General features: G+C 45.2%; 1 long non-coding RNA gene across 2 annotated transcripts in view; it reads left to right on the top strand.

Annotated features, from left to right (window-relative positions):
- The window catches only part of LOC139356769 (uncharacterized), a 34,775-nt gene extending 20,301 nt beyond the window's left edge, over positions 1 to 14,474 (top strand). For both annotated transcript variants that reach the window (XR_011609173.1, XR_011609172.1), the window contains exon 3: positions 4,957 to 14,474. This is a non-coding gene — a long non-coding RNA (uncharacterized lncRNA). The remainder of the gene's footprint in view (positions 1 to 4,956) is intronic.
- Positions 14,475 to 22,166: the final 7,692 nt, after the last annotated feature.

Raw genomic sequence — 22,166 nt, 5'->3', positions numbered from 1 at the left:
CAATGGTGAGATCTTGGCTCACTGCAACCTCCACCTCCTGGGTGCAAGTGATTTTCCTGCCTCAGCCTCCCGTGTTGCCAGGACTACCGGCATGCGCCAGCACGCCTGGCTAATTTTTGTATTTTTTAGTAGAGACGGGGTTTCACCATGTTGTCCAGGCTGGTCTCGAACTCCTGATCTCAGGTGATCCAGCTGCGTCAGCCTCCCAAAGTGCTGGGATTGTAGGCTCGAGCCACCGCACCTGACCCTCTCTGTTTTTTTATATTTAATACTTTTCTTCCTCCTTCTATCCCTTCCTCTGTCCCCCCCTTCCTGCCATCCTTTCTTTCTTTTTGTTTCTTTCGTTTCTCTCCCCACTACCCACCCCGCTCTCTCTCTCTTTGTTTTAATACAGGGTCTCCCTTTGTCCCTCCAGGCTAGAGTACAGTGGTGTGACCATGGCTCACTGTAGCCTTGATCTCCTGCACTCAAGTGATGCTTCTGAGCAGCTAGGGCTACAAGTGTGCACCACCATGCCCTAATTATTATTACTATTTTTTGTAGAGCTAGGGGTCTTGCTATGTTGTCCAGGCTGGTCACAAATTCCTGGCCTCAGGCTACTGCCTTGGTCTCCCACAGTGCTGGAATTACAGGCATGAGGCATTGTGCCTGACCAACAGTTTTTTAAAAATCTATTTGCATTACTTTTAGAATTAATGTTTAAAAAGTCAATCTAAAGTAAAATGGTGAATTAAGACTCATGTAGGATATAGGAGTATTCATTTTTGCCCTTTACTTACCGGTTTTTATTTTTAAACACCTTTATGGATATTTAATTCAGATTACATAAAATTTACCCCTTTAGGCCGGGCACGATGGCTCACACCTGTAATCCCAGCACTTTGGAAGGCCAAGGTGGGCAGATCACAAGGTCAGGAGTTCAAGACCAGCCTGGCCAACATGGTGAAACCCCATATCTACTAAAAATTAAAAAAATTAGCTGGGTGTGGTGGCACATACCCATAATCCCAGCTACTCAGGAGGCTGAGGCAGGATAATTGCTTGAACCCAAGAGACGGAGGTTGCAGTGAGCCGCGATCGTGCCACTGCACTCCAGCCTGAGTGACAGAGCAAGACTTCATCTTGGGGAAGAAAAAAAAAAGAAAATTTACCCCTTTAAAGTGTACAGTTCAGTGGAGGGTTTGTGTTTTGTTTTTAATTTTTTTCTGTAACCCAGGACAGTGCTAAAGTTCAGTGGTTTTTTGTTTTGTTTTTTGTTTGTGTATTTGTGCTCTTGTTGCCCAGGCTGGAGTGCAATGGCGCAATCTTGGCTCACAGCAACCTCCACCTCCCAGGTTCAAGAGAATCTCCTGCCTCAGCCACCCAAGTAGCTGGGATTGCAGGCATGTGCCACAATGCCCAACTAATTTTTGTATTTTTAGTAGAGATGGGGTTTCACCATGTTGGCCAGGCTGGTCTCAAACTCTTGACCTCACGTAATCTGCCAACCTCGGCCTCCCAAAGTGCTGGGTTTATAAGCGTGAGCCACCACGCCCAGCCAAGTTCAGTGATTTTTAACACATTTATAGACTTGTGCAACCATCATCACACTCTAATTCCAGAACATTTTTTACCATCTCAAAAGAAACTCATTGCCCAGGCTGAAGTGCAGTGGAGTGATCTTAGCTCACTGCAACCTCCGCTTCCCAGTTCAAGTGATTATCGTACCTCAGCCTCCTGAGTAGCTGGGACTATAGGTGCGCACCACCTGCCCGGCTAATTTTTGTATTTTTGGTAGAGACAGTGTTTCCCCATGTTGGCCAGGCTGGTCTCGAACTCCTGGCCTAAGTTATCTGCCTGCCTCAGCCTCCCAAAGTGCTGGGATTACTGATGTGAGCCACCATGCCCAACCCTGAGATGGCTTTTAAGGGGCCTGAGATGGCTTCTGAGGGGCTTGAGATGGAGGGAGAGGGCCTACCTAAGTAGCTTCAGAATGAAAAGACCAAGCCAGGATTAGAGGGTTAGAAATTTCAGCCCCATCCCCCAAGACCTCCAGGGAGGGAAGTGGTGACTGGAGATTGAGTTTGATCACCAAAAGGTCAAGCCTTAATTATGCTTATGTAGTGAAAACTCTGGCCAGGCACGGTGACTCACACCTGTAGTACCAGTACTTTGGGAGGCCAAGGCAACAGATCACCTGAGGTCAGGAGTTCGAGACCAGCCTGGCCAACATGATGAAACCCCATCTCTACTAAAAATACAAAAATTAGCCGGGTGTGGTGTCAGGCACCTGTAATCCCAGCTACCCGGGAGGCTGAGGCAGGAGAATTGCTTGAACCTGGGAAGCAGAGGTTGCAGTGAGCTGAGATCTTCTCCCCGAGACTGGGGGACAAGAGCAAGACTTCGTCTCAAAAAAAAAAAAAAAAAAAAGAAAAAGAAAGCTCCAGGAAACCCCTTAAATATTAGGGTGTGGAAAGCTTCATAGTTGTTGAAAAAATTGGTGTTAGGAGGGTGCCAACCAGGAGAAGGCGTGGAAACTCCATAATTTCCTCTACCTTCTACCACCACCCAGGGCATACTTTTCTCTGTGCATCTCTTCCACTTAGCTGTTCCTGAGTTATATCCTTTACGCATTGCTAAATGTAAGTAAAGTGTTTTCCTATATTCTGTGAATTGTTCTAATGCATTATTGAACCTGAGGGAGGTTGGCGGGTATTCTTGAATTTATAACTGTTCGGTGGCAAACAGGGACTTGTGACTGGCACTTAAAGTGGGGCAATTTTAGGGAATTGAGCCAAGAGAATCGAATTTAATTGTTTGACACCCAATTTGTGTTAGAGAATTGGAGAATTGGTGTTTAGTGTCAGAAAAAAACCTTACAGAATAGTTATGTATGGTACAGTGCACTCTTGACATAGCTAACGTCATCTTAGAAAAATACTCCATTTTGTATTTATGTTTTTATTTTTATTTTTATTTATTTATTTATTTTTGAGACAGAATCTCACTCTGTCTCCCAGGCTGGAGTGCAATGGCGTGATCTCAGCTCACTGCAACCTCCACCTCCCGGATTCAAGCAATTCTCCTGCCTTAGCCTCTTGAACAGCGTGCCACATGCCTGGCTAATTTTTGTATTTTTAGTAGAGATGGGGTTTCACCATGTTGGTCAGGCTGATCTCAAACTCCTGAACTCGTGATCTGCCCGCCTCGGCCTCCCAAAGTCCTGGGATTACAGGTGTGAGCCATTGCACATGGCCATTCATTTTTTTATTTTTATTTTTTCGAGACAGAGTTTCACTTTTGTCACCCAGGCTGGAGTGCAATGGCGTGATCTTGGCTCACTGCAACCTCTGCCTCCCAGGTTCAAGCAATTCTGCCTCAGCCTCCTGAGTAGCTGGGATTATGGGTGCCCGCAAAGACGACTAGCTAATTTTTTTTTGTATTTTTAGTAAAGATGGGAGTTCACCATGTTGGCCAGGCTGGTCTCAAACTCCTGACCTCAGGTGATCCACGTCCTCAGCATTCCAAAGTGCTGGGATTATAGGCATGAACCACCACTCCCAGCCTCCATTTTATATTTCTTTTTTTTTTTTTTTTTGAGACGGAGTCTCGCTCTGTCACCCGGGCTGGAATGCATTGGCCGGATCTCAGCTCACTGCGAGCTCCGCCTGCCGGGTTTATGCCGTTCTCCTGCCTCAGCCTCCCGAGTAGCTGGGACTACAGGCGCCCGCCACCTCACCCGGCTAGTTTTTTGTATTTTTTAGTAGAGACGGGGTTTCACCATGTTAGCCAGGATGGTCTCAATCTCCTGACCTCGTGATCCGCCCATCTCGGCCTCCCAAAGTGCTGGGATTACAGGCTTGAGCCACTGCGTCTGGCCCATTTTATATTTCATAGGGCATTTTGTCAACAAGGATGAGATGCTTTGCTTAATAAACAAAGTTTTTTAAAAGATGCGTCCAGCCAGTTAAGGACACAAGCATGCTCTTCCACTATCAGTTCTCACTAGAGGATTCTGTGACTATAAAAGATGAGGCCAACCGGACCCGATGGCTCACGCCTGTAATCCCAGCACTTTGGGAGGCCAAGGCGGGCGGATCACCTGAGGTCAGGAGTTTGAGACCAGACTGGCCAACATGGTGAAACCCTGTCTCTACTAAAAATACAAAAAATTAGCCGGACATGGTGGCAAGTGCCTGTAATCTCAGCTACTCGGGAAGCTGAGGCAGGAGAATCGGTTGAACCAAGGAGACAGAGGTTACAGTGAGCCGAGATTGCGCCTCTGCACTCCAGCCTGGCAACAGAGTGAGATTCAGTCAAAATAAAATAAAATAAAATAAAATAAAATAGCCGGGCATGGGTGGCTTACGCCTGTAATCCCAACACTTTGGGAGGCTGAGACCGGTGGATCACCTGAGGTTAGGAGTTCGAGACCAACCTGGCCAACATGACAAAACCTGGTCTCTACTCAAAATCCAAAAAATTAGTCGGGCATGGCGGCGGGCACCCAGTAATCCCAGCAACTTGGGAGACTGAGGCAGGAGAATCGCTTGAACCCGGGAGGCAGAGGTTGCAGTGAGCCGAGATCGCGTCATTGCACTCCAACATGGGCAACGAGCAAAACTCCGTCTCAAAAAAAAAAAAAAAAGATGAGACCTTCAGCAGCTTGAAATGGTCATCTTAACTGACATTGTCTCGCGGTCAGTCACTGGTGATAAGAACTTGGCATCTGCCTCTGAAGGCTCTGCCACATCAAAGACTCTTCCTCGAAAGACTGACAGACCAACTGGCCCAAAACAGAACTCCTTTTCTTCTTTGCTCCCCCTGGACTGGTTATTTAACCCTTTCTCCTATCTCTTTCTCCTCTTGATGTTAAATGTTACTTTATCGTGGAATGTTTAACTTGTAACATTTATATATTGATTAATTTTACTATTATATATGGTTTACAATATTGACTGGTTTGTGTGCACACAGCTCTGACTACTGAGTGAACAGGAAGTACTGTTAGCCGTGGCAGGTATCCAGATCATCAGCAGCGAATCCATACAGGCCTGAAGCAACCTCAATTCTTACCTCCTCAGAAGAAAGAATTCTACTGAGGGGCATAAGGCAGAAGAAGAAACCGAGGCAAGTTTTAAAGCAGGAGTAAAAGTTTATTAAAAAGCTTTACACCAGGAACGAAAGGAAGGAAAGAACACTTGGAAGAGACCCAAGTGGGCAACTTGAAGGAGAAGTGCCCCATTTCACCTTGGACCTAGGATTTTTTATTTATTTATTTATTTATTTATTTATTTATTTATTTATTTATTGAGACAGGGTCTCACTCTGTCATCTAGACTGGACTGCAGTGGAGCGATCTCAGCTCACTGCAACCTCTGCCTCCCAGGCTCAAGCGATTCTCCTGCCTCAGTGTCACGAGTAGCTGGGATTACAGGGCACACACCACTACCACCTGGCTAATCTTTCTATTTTTATTTAATTTAATTTAATTTATTTATTTATTTTGAGATGGAGTCTCGCTCTGTTGCCCAGGCCGAGGTCCGGAGTTTGAGACCAACGTGTTAGCCAGGATGGTCTCGATCTCCTGACCTCGTGATCTGCCCGCCTCGGCCTCCCAAAGTGCTGGAATTAGACCTAATTTTTGTTTTTTTTTTTTTGGTTTTTTTTTTTGAGACAGAGTCTCACTCTGTCGCCCAGGCTGGAGTGCAGTGGCACGATGTTGGCTCACTGCAAGCTCCACCTCCCGGGTTCACACCATTCTTCTGCCTCAGTCTCCTGAGTAGCTGGGACTACAGGCACCTGCCACCATGCCCAGCTAATTTTTTGTATTTTTAGTAGAGACGGGGTTTCTCTACTAAAGCGATGGTGTTAGCCAGGTTGGTCTCCATCTCCTGACCTCGTGGTCCGCTCGCCTCTGCCTCCCAAAGTGCTGGGATTACAGGCGTGAGCCACTGCGCCCGGCCCTAATTTTTGTATTTTTAATAGAGATAGGGCTTTACCATATTGGCCAGGCTGGTATTGAACTCCTGACCTCAAATAATCCACCCTCCTCGGCCTCCCAAAGTGCTGGCATTACAGGCATGAGCCACTGCGCCCGGTCCAGACCTAAGATTTTATATGCTGGCCTACTTCTAGTGTTTCATGCCCCTTTCCCTTTTTTCTTCCCTTAGGGTGAGCTGCCCACATGCACGGTGGCCTACTAGCGCCTGGGAGGTGAGCATGCGCAGTGTGTTTACTGGAGTTGTAAACATACTTACCTGTGGTTTTCTTCCCTTTTCTGGTGGAATGCTCTGGAAGGTCATACGCCTCCATTTTGCCTCTTAATGTGCATGCTTGAGGCCACTCGCCCAGTTCCTTAGATCTTATGGAAGCTGCTGATTACCAATTTCAGGTGTTTATCTGTTGGGAAACTGCCTCTCCCTGGTACTGGCTGTGACCAATTATTTTAGATAGGTAGTGTGACAACTGCCTGACCATTGGTCACCTGACATTCCTGGTGGGTGCAGGGAGCCCTCTCCTGCCCTGCTCATGCCTGACTAGCTACCTACTGTAACAGTACTGAGGAGATTGCCTCCTTGGGAACTCCATGTAGCTCCTGGCTTTTGTGATCGCAATAGCATAAATAAAAACCTGACACTGTGGAAACACACAAACATGCAAGGACCTGCTTATCTCTAACCTTGCACCACTCACTGAGGCAGGAGAATAGGGCCTAGAGGCAGGGAACCTAAGGACTTCGTAGAACTGAATCAAATGAAAACACTTCAGCTATGACAAAAAATATCCTCTTCATTTACATAGGGTGTATACCAAGTAACCAATGGGAACCTCTAGAGAGTTACTTAAACCCCAGAAAATTCTTTTTTATTTATTTATTTTTTGTTGTTGTTGGTTTTTGAGACAGTCTCGCTCTGACTCCTAGGCTGGAGTGCAATGGCGCCATGTCATCTCACTGCACCCTCCGCCTCCTGGGTTCAAGAGATTCTCCTGCCTCAGCCTCCTGAGTAACTGGGGTTACAGGTGCCTGCCACAGGCCATGCCTGGCTAATTTTTGTATTTTTCAGTAGAGACAGGGTTTCTCTGTGTTGGTGAGTTTGGCCTTGAATTCCCGACCTCAGGTGATCCGCCCGCCTTGACCTCCCAAAGTGCTGGGATTACAGGTGTGAGCCACCACACCCTAAACCCCAGAAAATTCTGTAACTGACCTCTTGAGCCCGTGTTCGGCCTGCTCCCACCCTGTGGAGTGTACTTTCATTTTCAACAAATCTCTGCTTTTGTTGCTTCATTCTTTCCTTACTTTGTACATTTTGTCCAATTCTTTGTTCAAGATGCCAAGGACCTGGACACCCTCCACTGGTAACATCATGACATGTATGCAAAAATTGTCTGCAAAATTTACATATAAACGATTAGAATTTAAGAGTTCCCAAAACCCATTTTAGACAGGGTTTCACCATGTTGGCCAGGCTAGTCTCAAACTCCTGACCTCAGGTGATCTGCCCACCTTGGCCTCCCAAAGTGCTGGAATTACAGGTGTGAGCCACCATACCTGGCAGGGAACTTCATTATTTAAAGGAGAAAGAGCAAGCAGGAGGGGGAAAAAGGTAGGCAGGGTAGGTAGTGAAGCAAATGGTTATATTCTTGTGAGGCTCTGATTAGCCTCAGTAAATTGACATTTTACATATGAAAAGGGAGTAGAAGAAATGAGGCTATGACACAGGATTGTGAAATTACAGCTATCTGGCAACAAAAGGAATGCAGTAATTCAGCTCTCAAGCTTAACTTCCCTTTGGCATAGTGAGTTTGGGGTCCCAAGATTCTATTTTCTTTCACACTAACACCAACAACAATAACAACAACAAAAGAACAAGACATCTGCAAGAAAATAGTGTCTTTATTGAGAGATATTATGATTAATATATTGAGAGATATATCACATGTAGTATTTGGAAGTATCAGATTACAAAGATACTAATTCTACTTAAATTGCCTTATAAATTCAGTGCACTGGGAAGGTGGAGTAGACATACTTCCCAAATTCCTGCCACTAAATACAACTAAAAACCCTGGACATTGTATATAAAACAAACATAAGAAGACTGAAAGAAAAGCCGGGCATGATGGTTCACACCTGTAATCCCAGCACTTTTTTTTTTTTTTTTTTTTTTCTGAGATGGAGTCTTGCTCTGTCACCCAGGCTGGAGTGCAATGGCCGGATCTCAGCTCACTGCAAGCTCCACCTCCCGGGTTCACGCCATTCTCCTGCCTCAGCCTCCGGAGTAGCTAGGACTACAGGCGTCCGCCACCACGCCCGGCTAGTTTTTTGTATTTTTTTTAGTAGAGACGGGGTTTCACCATGTTAGCCAGGATGGTCTCGATCTCCTGATCTCGTGATCTGCCCGTCTCGGCCTCCCAAAGTGCTGGGATTACAGGCTTGAGCCACCACGCCCGGCCAATCCCAGCACTTTGAAAGACTGAGGCAGGTGGATCTCTTGAGGTAAGTAGTTAAAAGACCAGCCTGGCCAATATGGTGAAACCCCATCTCTACTAAAAATACAAAAATTAGCCATACGTGGTGGCGTGTGCCTGTAATTCCAGCTACTCAGGAGGCTGAGGCAGAAGAATTGCTTAAACCCAGGAGGTGGAGGTTGCAATGAGCCAAGATCGCACCACTGCACTCCAGCCTGGGCAACAGAGTGAGACTCTGTCTCTAAAAGAAAAAAGAAGAAGACTGAAAGATGGAGAGAAGGCAGCAGACAAGCTAAGGATCTTGGGGATCCAAGGAACAACACGGTGATGAGTTTCCTAGGTTTTCTTTCTACCTTACGTCTGGAAGCCTTGGAACTGAAGAAGCTGACAATCCAAAAATGCCAAAGGGTGAGACAAAAAACGAAAACCTGCTCACTAGCCAAAGAACCAGGAAAGGTACAATCTAGCAAGACAGCAAACTTTATATAGCAACTCCTGTACTCCAGCCAAGTGCTACAGAAAGAACTGTGACCCCACCCCTACCTATATCACCAAGACTTGAGTAGGGAGCCTAGACTTCCACCCTCGCTAGGCTATAACAAGGTGCTCCAAAGGACAGTCTTTTCAACAAATGGTGCTGGGACAACTGGATATTCACATGCAAAGGAATGTAGTTGGACTCTGCTGTGTGAATAGTGTCCCCCTATCCAACATTGAGTGTCCACTTACAACCTCAGAATATGGCCCTCTTTAGACATAGAATATTTGCAAATGTAGTTAGTTAAGATGGGGAAATACTGGATTAGAGTGGGCCCTAAATCTAACGACCGTCCTTATAAGAAGGCCGTGTGAAGACATAGACACATAGCGAGAATGCCTGGTAACAACACAGGCAGAAATTGTAGTGGTGTTTACAAGGTAAGTAAGGAATGCCAAGGATTGTCAGCACCAGCAGAAGCTAGAAGAGAGGCATGGGACGGATTCTCCCTCAGAACCTCCAGAAGGAACCAAACTTGCCAAAGCCTTGATTTCAGACTTCTAGCCTACAGAACTATGAGGCAGTACATTTCTTTTGTTTTAAGCCACTCAATTTGTGGTTTAAAAGCAGCTCTAAGAAACTAATAGAGACTCCTACCTCACACCATACACAAAAATTAAAATGGATCAAAGACCTAAATATATGAGCTAAAACTATAAAACTCAGAAGAAAGCAGAGATAAATTTTTATTATTTTTGATTAGGCAATGCTTTTTTAGATATGACACCACAAGCACAAGCAACAAAAGAAAAAACATGGTAAGTCAAACTTTTTTTTTTTAGACGGATTTTCGCTCTTGTTGCCCAGGCTGAAGTGCAGTGGTGCGATCTCAGCTCACTGCAACCTCCACCTCCTGGGTTTAAGCAATTCTGCTGCCTCAGCCTCCCGAGTAGCTGAGATTATAGGCATGCACCACCGTGCCCAGCTAATTTTTTTTTTTTTTTCGAAACAGAGTCTCGCTTTTTCACCCAGGCTGGAGTGCAATGGCATGATCTCAGCTCCCTGCAACCTCTGTCCCCTGGGTTCAAGTGATTGTCCTGCCTCAGCCTCCTGAGTAGCTGGGACTACAGATGCATGCCACCATGCCCAGCTAATTTTAAATTTTTTTGTAGATATGGGGTCTTGCTATGTTGCCCAGGCTGGTCTCAAACTCCTGGGCTCAAGTAATCCTACCACCTTGGCCTCACAAAGTGCTGGGATTACAGGTGGGAGCCACCAGGCATGGCCACAATATGCTTAAAATTACATTATTTAACACTACATATGTATATATCTCCACACATATACTATATATGTGTATTTATATATACACATATATATCCTGGGCTAAAGAGGTCCTCCCACCTCAGCCTCCTGAGTAGCTGGGAAGACAGGCAAAGCTACTTTTTTTCTTACGTTTTGTAGAAATATGGTCTCAGCTGGTCTTCAACTCCTGGCCTCAAGTGATCCTCCTGCCTCAGCTTTTACCCTATTTAAACTTAACTTGAAGAGTTTTAGATATCAACTTAAAAATGACTGGATTTACATAGTTTAATTTTTTTTTTTTTTTTTAGGTGATAAGCAAAAATGTAAAGAACACTGATACAGAGAAATGGTCACATAGGCCGGGCGTGGTGGCCTATGCCTGTAATCCCAGCACTTTGGGAGGCCAAGGTGGGTGGATCATTTGTGGTCAGGAGTTTGAGACCAGCCTGGCTAACATGGTGAAACCCTGTCTCTACTAAAAGTACAAAAATTAGCCAGGCATGGTGGCAGGCACTTACAGGTGCCAGCTACTTGGGAGGCTGAGGCAGGAGAATTGCTTTTTTTTTTTTGAGACGGAGTCTTGCTCAGTCGCCCAGGCTGGAGTGCAGTGGCGTGATCTCGGCTCACTGCAAGATCTGCCTCCCGGGTTCACGCCATTCTCCTGCCTCAGCCTCCCGGGTAGCTGGGACTACAGGCGCCTGCCACCGTGCCCAGCTAATTTTTTGCATTTTTAATAGAGACAGGGTTTCACCATGTTAGCCAGGATGGTCTCGATCTCCTGACCTCGTCATCCACCCGCCTTGGCCTCCCAAAGTGCTGGGATTACAGACGTGAGCCACCACGCCAGGCCGAGAATTGCTTTAACCCGGGAGGCAGAGGTTGCAGTGAGCCAAGGTTGAGCTACTGCACTGCAGCTTGGGCCACAGAGTGAGACTCCATCTAAAGAAAAAAAAAAAAGAGAAATGGTCACATAATCCAATTCCATAAGAAAATATGTACACTCGGCCTGGCGCAGTGCCTCATACCTGTAATCCCAGCACTATGGGAGGCCGAGGCGGGTGGATCACGAGGTCAGGAGATAGAGACCATCCTGGCTAACACAGTGAAACCCCGTCTCTACTAAAAATACAAAAAAAAAAAAATAGTCAGATGTGGTGGTGGGCACCTGTAGTCCCAACTACTCGGGAGGCTGAGGCAAGAGAATAGCATGAACTTGGGAGGTGGAACTTGCAGTGAGCCGAGATAGCGCTACTGCACTCCAGCCTGGGCGACAGAGTGAAACTCCATCTCAAAAAAAAAAAAAAGAAAAAAAGAAAATAAAATATGTACACTCATCTAGTCTCATGACTTTAAATATCCGTATACTGGTAACTCCCAAATTTATATCTTCTACCCAGGCCTATTGTCTGAAACACGTATCCAGATGCCTACTCTACATCTCCGATTGGATGCCTAATAGGCATCCTAAATTTATCATGTCCAAAACAGAACTCTTGAACTCCACACCACTCCACACACACATACAAACTGGTCCTTTCTTCTCCCAGGATTCTCCATCTGAGTAAATGTAACCTTTATTCACCTGGTTGCTTAGCCCAAAGACCTCTGAGTTATCCTTGACTTCTCTCTGTCACTCTCCCGCTCTGATATTTATCATCTAACGCATGAGCAAAACCTGTCAGCTCTACTTAACAAAACATAACCTGAGTGTCTGGCATCTTTCTCTCAGACACTAAAATAATCTACTTCTTACTGCTCTCCCTGTTCTATTCTTGCTGTCTCTTTTTAAAAGTGATCCTTTTTTTTTTTCGAGACTGGAATTTTGCTCTTGTTGCCCAGGTTGGAGTGCAATGGCGCAATCTCCAACTCACTGCAGCCTCTGCCTCCTGGGTTCAAGTGATTCTCCTGCCTCAGCCTTCTGAGTAACTGAGATTACAGGTGCATGCCACCATGCCTGGCTTATTTTTGTGTGTGTGTTTTTTTTTTTTTTGAGACGAAGTCTCACTCTGTTGCCCAAGCTGGAGTGCAGTGGCGCAATCTCGGCTCACTGCAACCTACACCTCCTGGGTTCAAGTGATTCTCCAGCCTCAGCCTCCCAAGTAGCTGGGACTACAGGCACGCACCACCATGCCCAGCTAATTTTTGTATTTTTAGTAGAGACAGGGTTTCACCATATTGCCCAGGCTGGTTTTGAACTCCTGACCTCAAGTGACCTGCCCGCCTTGGCCTCCCAAAGTGCTGGGATTACAGGCATGAGCCACCACGCCTGGCCTAGAAGTAAATCTTAATGACGTTGAGTTAGGCAAAGGCTTCTTAGATATGACACCAAAAGCATACGTAACAAAAGAAAAAACAGATATATTTGACTTCATCACAATTAAAAACTTCTTTGCTTCAAAGGACACACTATCAAGAAAGTAAAAAGACAGCCCACAAAATGGAAGAAAATATTTGCAAATCATGTATCTGTAGTGTTATATATTGGTTTTCATCCATGGTTCTTGGCTCATAACTTCCATATCCATTGTTACAGTCTTTTGTTAGAATGTTGGGTATGTTGGGCCTCAGGGGAGGCCTCTGAACTTCTGCTTCTGCCCTCCGTTCATGCTCATCTTCCCTGACATTTTTTCTTTCTTTCTTTCTTTTTTTAAGATAGAGTCTCACTCTGTCATCCAGACTGGAGGGCAATGTTGTGATCTCGGCTCACTGCAACCTCTGGCTCCTGGATTCAAGCAATTATCCTGCCTCAGCCTCCTGAGTAGCTGGGATTACAGGTGCGTGCCACCACCCCTGGCTAATTTTGTGTGTATGTTTTTATTAGAGATGGGGGTTTCACTGTGTTGGCCAGGCTGGTCTCGAACTCCTGGCCTCAGGTGATCTGCCCACCTCAGTCTCCCAAAGTGCTGGGGTTACAGGTGTGAGCCACCAGGTCCAGCCAAATCTTTCCCCATCTTTCTGATTGTGGGTCTTTTTTTTTTTTTTTTTTTTTTGAGACGGAGTCTTGCTCTGTCGCCCAGGCTGGAGCGCAGTGGCCAGATCTCAGCTCATTGCAAGCTCCGCCTCCTGGGTTTACGCCATTCTCCTGCCTCAGCCTCCCGAGTAGCTGGGACTACAGGTGCCCGCCACCTCGCCCAGCTAGTTTTTTGTATTTTTTTTTTTTTTGGTAGAGACGGGGTTTCACCGTGTTAGCCAGGATGGTCTCGATCTCCTGACCTCGTGATCCGCCCGTCTCGGCCTCCCAAAGTGCTGGGATTACAGGCTTGAGCCACCGCGCCCGGCCTGATTGTGGGTCTTAATACCCTTCCATGAGAGGGTCCCACCCTATAACCTGGGAGAAGCAATGCTGGTATCTTTAAGCTTCTGTAAAAACCCAAGACGACAGGGCTCAGTGAGCTTCCAGACAGCTGAACACATGGAGGCTACCGGAGGGTGGTGGGCCCAGGGAGGGCATGGAAGCTCCATACCCCTTCGCCCATATCTTATCCTACCTACCCTCTTCATTGGTATCCTTTGCAATATATTTTATAATAAACTGGTAAATGTGTCTCCCTCAGTGTTGTGAACTGCTCCAACAAACTAATCGAACCCAAAGAAGGGGTCGTGGGAGCCTCAACTTGAAGCCAGTGAGTCAGAAGTTCTGGAGGCTGAACTTGTGACTGGTGTGTGTGGGGTTGGAGTTGGGGGGTAGGGCGGTCTTGGGGACTGAACCCTCAACCTGTGGAATCTGACACTATCTCTTGAGTGATAGTATAGGAACTGAGGACACCCAGCTAGTATCTGCTACTTGGTGTGGGGAAATCCTCCACACATTTGGTCACAGAAGTCATCTTCTGTTTGATGATTGTTGTGGTTTGAGAGTAGAAAAACAGTTTGAAGAGAATTTTTCTCTATACATATATAAGATACTTGTATCTAAAACTTATAAAGAACTCTTACATCTCAATAATAAAAAGACAAATAATGAAATTTTAGGCTGGGTGCAGTGGTTCACGTCTCTAATCCTAGCACTTGGGAGGCTGAGGCAGGAAGATCACTTGAGCCCAGGAGTTTGAGGCCATCCAGGGCAACACAGTGAGACCCCATCTCTTTTTATTTGCTTGTTTTGGAGACAGAGTCTCACTCTGTCACCCAGGCTGGAGTGCAGTGGTGCAATCTCAGCTCACTGCAACCTGCAACTTCCCCATCCTGGGCTCAAGTAATTCTCGTGCCTCAGCCTCCCGAGTAGCTGGGATTACTGGTGCATACGGCCACACCCAGCTAATTTATGTCTTTTATTTTTATTTATTTATTTATTTATTTTTTATTATTTTTTTGAGACGGAGTCTTGCTCTGTTGCCCAGGCTGGAGTGCAGTGGCGGGAGCTCAGCTCACTGCAAGCTCCGCCTCCTGGGTTTATGCCATTCTCCTGCCTCAGCCTCCCGAGTAGCTGGGACTACAGGCGCCCGCCACCTTGCCTGGCTAGTTTTTTGTATTTTTTAGTAGAGACGGGGTTTCACCGTGTTAGCCAGGATGGTCTCGATCTTCTGACCTCGTGATCTGCCCATCTCGGCCTCCCAAAGTGCTGGGATTACAGGCTTGAGCCACCGCACCCGGCCGATTTTTGTATTTTAGTAGATACTGAAGTTTCACCATATTGGCTAGGCTGGTCTCAAACTGACCTCAAGTGATCTGCCCGCCTCGGGCTCTCAAAATTCTGGGATTACAGACATGAGGCACCATGCCCGGCCAAGATCCCATCTCTATTTAAAACATAAAATAAAAATTTAAAATGGGCAAAGGATCTAAATATAGACTTCTCCAAAGAAGATACACAAATGACCAATAAGCACGAGTAGATACTCAGGTCTTTAGCCATCAGAAAATGCAAATCAAAACCCCAGTGAGATACCACTTCACACCCACTAGGATGGCTATAATAAAAGACGACAGAAAATAACAAGTCTTAGTGAGGATGTGGAAAAATTGGACCTTCTTACACTACTAGTAGGAATGTAAATGATATAACCACTTGGAAAAATAGCTTGGCAGTTCCATGAAATATTAAACAGCTATAGTAAGACCCAGCAATTCCACTTCTAGGTATATACTCAAGATAAATGAAAACATATGACTGCACAAAAACGTGTACACAAAAATTAACAGCAATATTATTCATAATAGCTAAAAAATATAAACAGTCCATCAATTAATAAAATGTATATGTATATAATGGAATATTATTTGGCAATAAAAAGAAGTATTGGCCAGGCGCGGTGGCTCACACCTGTAATCCCAACACTTTGGGAGGCAGAGGCGGGCGGATCACAAGGTCAGGAGTTTGAGACCAGCCTGGCCAATATGGTGAAAGCCTGTCTCTATTAAAAATTCAGAAATTAGATTGCCATGGTTGTGCATGCCCTGTAGTCCAGCTACTCAGGAGGCTGAGGCAGAAGAATCGCTTGAACCCGGAAGGCGGAGGTTGCAGTGAGCCAAGATCCCGCCACTGCCCTCCAGCCTGAGTGACAGAGCAAGACTCCATCCTGCCCCGCCCCCGCCCCCCCAAAAAAGAAATGAAGTACTGATACATTCTACAACATAGATGAACCTTGAAAACATTGTGCTCGGCCTGACACAGTGGCCCCTATGATCCTAGCACTTTGGGAGGCCGAGGCAGGCGGATCACCTGAGGTCAGTAGTTCTAGACCAGCCTGGCCAATGTGGTGAAACTCCATCTCTACGAAAAATACAAAAATTAGCCGGGCATAGTGGCGCGTGCCTGTAAATTCCAGCTACTTGGGAGGCTGAGGTTGGAGAATTGCTTGAAGCTGAGTGGCAGAGGTTGCAGTGAGTTGAGATCGTGCAATTGCACTTCACCCTGGGTGACAAAGCGAGATTCTGTCTCAAAAATAAATAAATAAAAATAAAAAATAAAACTGTGTTAAGATAAAGAAGCCCTATATTACATGATTCTATTTGTATAAAATGTATGGAATAAGCAAATTCATAGGGACAGAAAGAGGATTACTATGTTTGCCATGAGCTAGTGCAAGGAGATAATGGGGAGTGACTGCTAATGAGTGCAGAGTTTGAGCTTTTGATGAATGATGAAATTAAATTCTGGAATTAGATAGTGAAAAGACAAATATAAAATTTTAAAAGGACAGATATTGCACAAGCTGATGAATATACTAAAAACTTTATACACTAAAGGGTGAATTTTATGGTGTGTATATTATATGGCATGTGTATCAACTAAGAATACAAAGAGATTGCTATATTCTAAAATTTCATGCCCTGGTGGTGTTCTTCATAACAATTTAGATCATTGAAATGGAAATATTTCCAAAATAGATGTACTTGAATGGATTAGGAAAAGAAGAAAGAAGCCAGTTATGAATGCCTGCGTATTGTATGCTTCCTTCTACATGAAATGTCTGGAATAGGGAAATACATAGAGACAGAAACTAGATTAGTGGTTGCCTAGAGATAGTGGTTGCCTAGGTTACAGAGTTTTTTAGGGGGTGATGAAAATGTTCTAAAATTGTGGTGATCACACTCCTCTGAATATACTAAAAGCCATTGAATTGTATACTTTTTTAAAACTTTTTTTTAACTTTTTTATTTTTATTTTTTTTGAGATGGAGTTTCTGTCACCCAGGCTGGAGTGCAGTGGTGTGATCTCAGCTCATTGCAACCTGCACCTCCCGGATTCAAGCGATTCTTCCACCTCAGGCTCCCAAGTAGCTGGGACTAAGGAGTGTGCCACCATGCCTGGCCAATACTCTTAATATTTGATAAAGATCCTATTAGACATCTCTCTAAGCATATATACATATATAATGTCACAGCCTAATCTAGAAACTAGTTTCTAGATGAAAGTCACAGTCTTTTTGTAATGTAATATCAGAAGTGACATTGCATCTTTGCTCAGATGGTGCTTGAAATTCTCTTCCTGGAGATTTCTTTAAAAGTTGAATCTTGGCCTGGCGCGGTGGCTCAAGCCTGTAATCCCAGCACTTTGGGAGGCTGAGACGGGCGGATCACGAGGTCAGGAGATCGAGACCATCCTGGCTAACACGGTGAAACCCCGTCTCTACTAAAAAAAAAAATACAAAAAACTAGCCGGGCGAGGTGGCGGGCACCTGTAGTCCCAGCTACTCGGGAGGCTGAGGCAGGAGAATGGCGTAAACCCAGGAGGCGGAGCTTGCAGTGAGCTGAGATCCGGCCACTGCACTCCAGCCTGGGCGACAGAGCGAGACTCCGTCTCAAAAAAAAAAAAAAAAAAAAAAAAAAAAATTTTTTTTTTTTTTTTTTTTGTTAGAGAGACTGAGTCTTGATATGTTGTGCAGGCTGGTCTCAAACTCCTGGCCTCAAGCGATACTCCTGCCTCAGTCTCCCAAAATGGTGATATTATGGGCTTGTGCTACTATCCATGGCAAGTATCATTTTCCTTTACTGCTGTTTCCTACCTCCTTACTCCATTCACCAGATGGAAGCCTGCCCTATGTCTCAGGTTTTTTTTGGTTTTGTTTTTTGTGTTTTTTTTGAGACAGGGTCTTGCTCTGTCGTCTAGGCTGGAGTGCAGTGATATGATCATGGCTCACTGCAGCCTTGCACTCCTGAGCTCAAGGGATCCTCCTGCCTTGGCCATCTGAGTAGCTAGGACTGCAGGGCTGTGCCACCACACCCAGCTAATTTAAAAAAAAATTGTTTTGACTGGGCACATTGGCTCACAGCTGTCATACCAGCACTTTGGGAGGCCAAGGCAGGTGAATCACTTGAGGCCAGGAGTTTGAGACTAGCTTGGCCAACATGGTGAAACCCCATTTCTACTAAAATAAAATTAAAGGCCAGGCTCGGTGACTTAACGCCTGTAATCCCAGCACTTTGGGAGACTAAGGTGGGTGGATCACGAGGTCAAGAGATCGAAACCATCCTGGCCAACATGGTGAAACACCATCTCTACTAAAGATACAAAAATTAGCTGGGCATGCTGGCATGCGCCTGTAGTCCCAGCTATTTGGGAGGCTGAGCCAGGAGAATCACTTGAACCCAGCAGGCGGAGGTTGATGTGAGCCAAGATCGCACCACTGCACTCCAGCCTGGCGGCAGAGGCTGTCTTAAAAAAACAAAAAACAATTAAAAAAAAATTTTTTTTTGAGACAAGGCCTCCCAAAGTGCTGGGATTACAGGCATGAGCCACTGCACCCAGTCTCAGTCAATTTTTTTTTTTTTTTTTTTTTTTTGAGACAGAGTTTTGCTCTTATTGCCCAGGCTGGAGTGTAATGGCATGATCTCGGCTCACAGCAACCTCTGCCTCCCAGGTTCAAGTGATTCTCCTTCCTCAGCCTCCTGAGTAGCAGGATTACAGGCATGTGCCACCACGCCTGGCTAATTTTGTATTTTTAGTAGAGGCAGGGTTTCTCCATGGTAGTCAGGCGGGTCTCAAACTCCCGACCTCAGGTGATCCGCCTGCCTTTGCCTCCCAAAGTGCTGGGACTACAGGCATGAGCGACCATGCCTGGCCGCCTCAGTCAATTTTGATCCACTCTACCAGCTATGTTCTAACTCAGCTGCAAATCACAGTCACTTCCACAATGGCTGCACCATTTATGGTGAGTGAGTCCATCCACTTGGTTCGCGTACGAAACTATATCTTGACCAAATATAGAACTTTGGATCTACTTTTGTTCACTTTTCTTTATATAATTTTTGTATGTATATTTTCAGATGTTCATATGTATATATTTAAGTGAAAACTTTTGGCCTACTTCTCAAATCTACCGACTTTCTTCAGAGCAGTGGAAAGATGGTCCAATAAATTATCTGATTTTTTATCTTAGGCATCCATTTCCATTATATTTCTATAAAGCATATAATCTTTCACTTAATTGCCAAATTCAAAGCTACACCCTGTTTACATATAATTCTTTTTTTTTTTTTTTTTTGGAGGCAGAGTCTCGCTGTGTTGCCCAGGCTAGAGTGCAGTGGTGCAATCTTGGCTCACTGCAGCCTCCATCTCCCCAGTTCAAGAGATTTTCCTGCCTCAAGCTCCCATGTAGCTGGGACTACAGGCATGTGTCACCACACCCAGCTAATTTTTGTATTTTCAGTAAAAACAGGGTTTCACTATCTTGACCAGGCTGGTGTTGAACTCCTGACCTCATGATCCACCCATGATCCACACTTGGCCTGCCAAAGTGCTGGGATTACAGGCGTGAGCCACTGTGCCGGGCTAATTTACATATAATCTTAAATATAGTACTGATAATTATACAAAACACACTGAAGCCAGGCACAGTGGCTCACATCTATAATCCCTGCACTTTGGGAGGCCAAGGCAGGAGGACCACTTGAGTCCAAGAATTTGAGACCAGCCTGAGCAATATAGCTAGACCCTATCTCTACAAAGTTTTTTTTTTTTTTTTAATTAGCCAGGTGTGGGTGTGTGCACCTGTAGTCCTAGCTACTCAGTGGGCTGAAGTAGGAGCATTGCTTAAGTCCCAAATTTGAAGTTACATTGAGCGATGATTTTGCCACTGCAGCCCAGCCTGGGCAAGAGAGCAAGAAGACCTTGTCTCTAAAAAAATTAAAATAAATGTAAAAAAAAACTGAAACAAATACATTTATGAGGGATTTCCTAAATAATTTTTATTATTTCATTTATTTAGGTTAGTGGTTATAATTGTTTTGGATAATCTCATGAAAACAGTATACAGTAGGCCGGGCGCAGTGGCTCAGGCCTGCATTCCCAGCACTTTGGGAGGCCAAGGTGGGGGGATCATGAGGTCAGGAGATCAAGACCATCCTGGCTAACACGGTGAAACCCCATCTCTGTTAAAAAATACAAAAAAATAGTGGGGCGTGGTGGCGGGTGTCTGTAGTCCCAGTTACTGGAGAATGGCGTGAACCTGGGAGGCGGAGCTTGCAGTGAGCCAAGGTAGAGCCACTGCACTCCAGCCTGGGCGCAAAGCAAGACTCCGTCTAAAAAAAAAAGAAAAAAAAAGAAAACGGTATACAATATTCTCTCTCTAGATGTGCATATAAGCCCTGTTTCAGTTTTCTATTGCTGTACAACCAACCACCCAAAACTGATTGAATTAAAACCGTCATTTATTATTTCTCATGATTCCATGTGGTATGTCATCTGGTTCACTCATGCAGGTGTGCTGAGCTGGGAGTCCAGCTGGGTCTGGAGTGTCCAAGATGATTTCACTCACATATGTGAGGCCTTTGTGCTGGCTGTTGGATGGGGTGGGGTGGTTCTTTTTCACACGTCCTCTCTCTTTCTCTTCACATAGTCTCTCATCCATTGTTACTCTAGCTCAAGTTTCTTTTTTTTTTTTTTTTTTTTTTTTTGAGACGGAGTCTCGCTGTGTCGCCCAGGCTGGAGTACAGTGGCCAGATCTCAGCTCACCGCAAGCCCCACCTCCCGGGTTTACGCCATTCTCCTGCCTCAGCCTCCCGAGTAGCTGGGACTAAAGGCGCCCGCCACCTCGCCCGGCTAGTTTTTTGTATTTTTTAGTAGAGACGGGGTTTCACCGTGTTAGCCAGGATGGTCTCGATCTCCTGACGTCGTGATCCGCCCGTCTCGGCCTCCCAAAGTGCTGGGATTACAGGCTTGAGCCACCGCGCCCGGCCCCTAGCTCAAGTTTCTTAAATGGTGGCTTTCTTTTAAACAGGCTGGGCTTGATGCTCACTCCTGTAATCTCAGCAGTTTGGGAGGCCAAGGCAGAGGATCACTTGAGGCCAGGAGTTTGAAACCAGCCTGATTAACATAGTGAGATGCTATCTCTCTGTGTATATATATAAAAAACAATAACAACACCACAACTGCCAGGTTTCTTAAGTGCTTGACCTGGGTCTAGCACAGCTTCACTTTTGCACATTCTATTTGTCAAAGTCATCACAAGCCAGCTAGGGTTTAAGGAAAGGGGAACAGATTCCATCTCTCTATGGGAGAATAAGCCTATACCTACAGGGATGAAAGGAATGGTTAGGAGCTATCTTTGGAGAAAACTTATCGTGAACATATACACACAGAATTTTGCATACAGCTTTAGGATAGTTCCCAAACCATGAGAGCTATCTATGAAGTACCTGTGCTTTTCTGAGCCCTGAGTTAAGAACCCCTGTTTTAAACTATAAAGCAATTGTGGTTTATCCCAGGAATGCAAGGTTGGTTTCATATTCAAGAGAAAAAAGGAGAAAACCCATATAATCATTTTAATAGATGCACACAGAAAAATAATTTGACAAAATCTAACATCCATTTACCAAAAACAAACCAACCAACCTCTCAGCAAACCAGGAAACTAGAGAACTTCCTCCATCTGATAGAGTGTCTGTGAAAACTGACAGCTAACATCATACTTAATGGTAAAGGATATCTGCTCTCATCACCTCTAGTAATTAAGAATGAACTGCTGCTTTAGATACTCGAAATTCTATTTCTGAATTAAGTTGGATAATCAAAGGCCTACTTGCCTGGAGTGCACTATATAGGCTTCTGGTGGAATAACTTTTTTTTATGGGATATACTCTGGTACCTTCCACAGTCTGTATTGAATACTAGTATAATGGCTCAAGCCTGTAATCCCAGCACTTTGGGAGGCTGAGACGGGCGGATCACAAGGTCAGGAGATCGAGACCATCCTGGCTAACACGGTGAAACCCCGTCTCTACTAAAAAATACAAAAAGCTAGCCGGGCGAGGTGGCGGGCGCCTGTAGTCCCAGCTACTCGGGAGGCTGAGGCAGGAGAATGGTGTGAACCCGGGAGGCGGAGCTTGCAGTGAGCTGAGATCCGGCCACTGCACTCCAGCCCGGGTGACAGAGCGAGACTCTGTCTCAAAAAAAAAAAAAAAAAAAAAACTAGTATAAAACTTAGCCCTATACACTGCTGTTCAGAGTGAAACTGTATCATCAAATATAACCTGGTGCTGTTTTATGATA

Source organism: Macaca nemestrina, chromosome 10 (assembly GCF_043159975.1).
Source record: "Macaca nemestrina isolate mMacNem1 chromosome 10, mMacNem.hap1, whole genome shotgun sequence".
In the NCBI taxonomy this organism is placed as follows: Eukaryota; Metazoa; Chordata; class Mammalia; order Primates; family Cercopithecidae; genus Macaca; species Macaca nemestrina.
The sequence above is the reverse complement of the archived record's forward strand: the minus strand, read 5'-3'. Positions and strand labels throughout refer to the sequence as shown.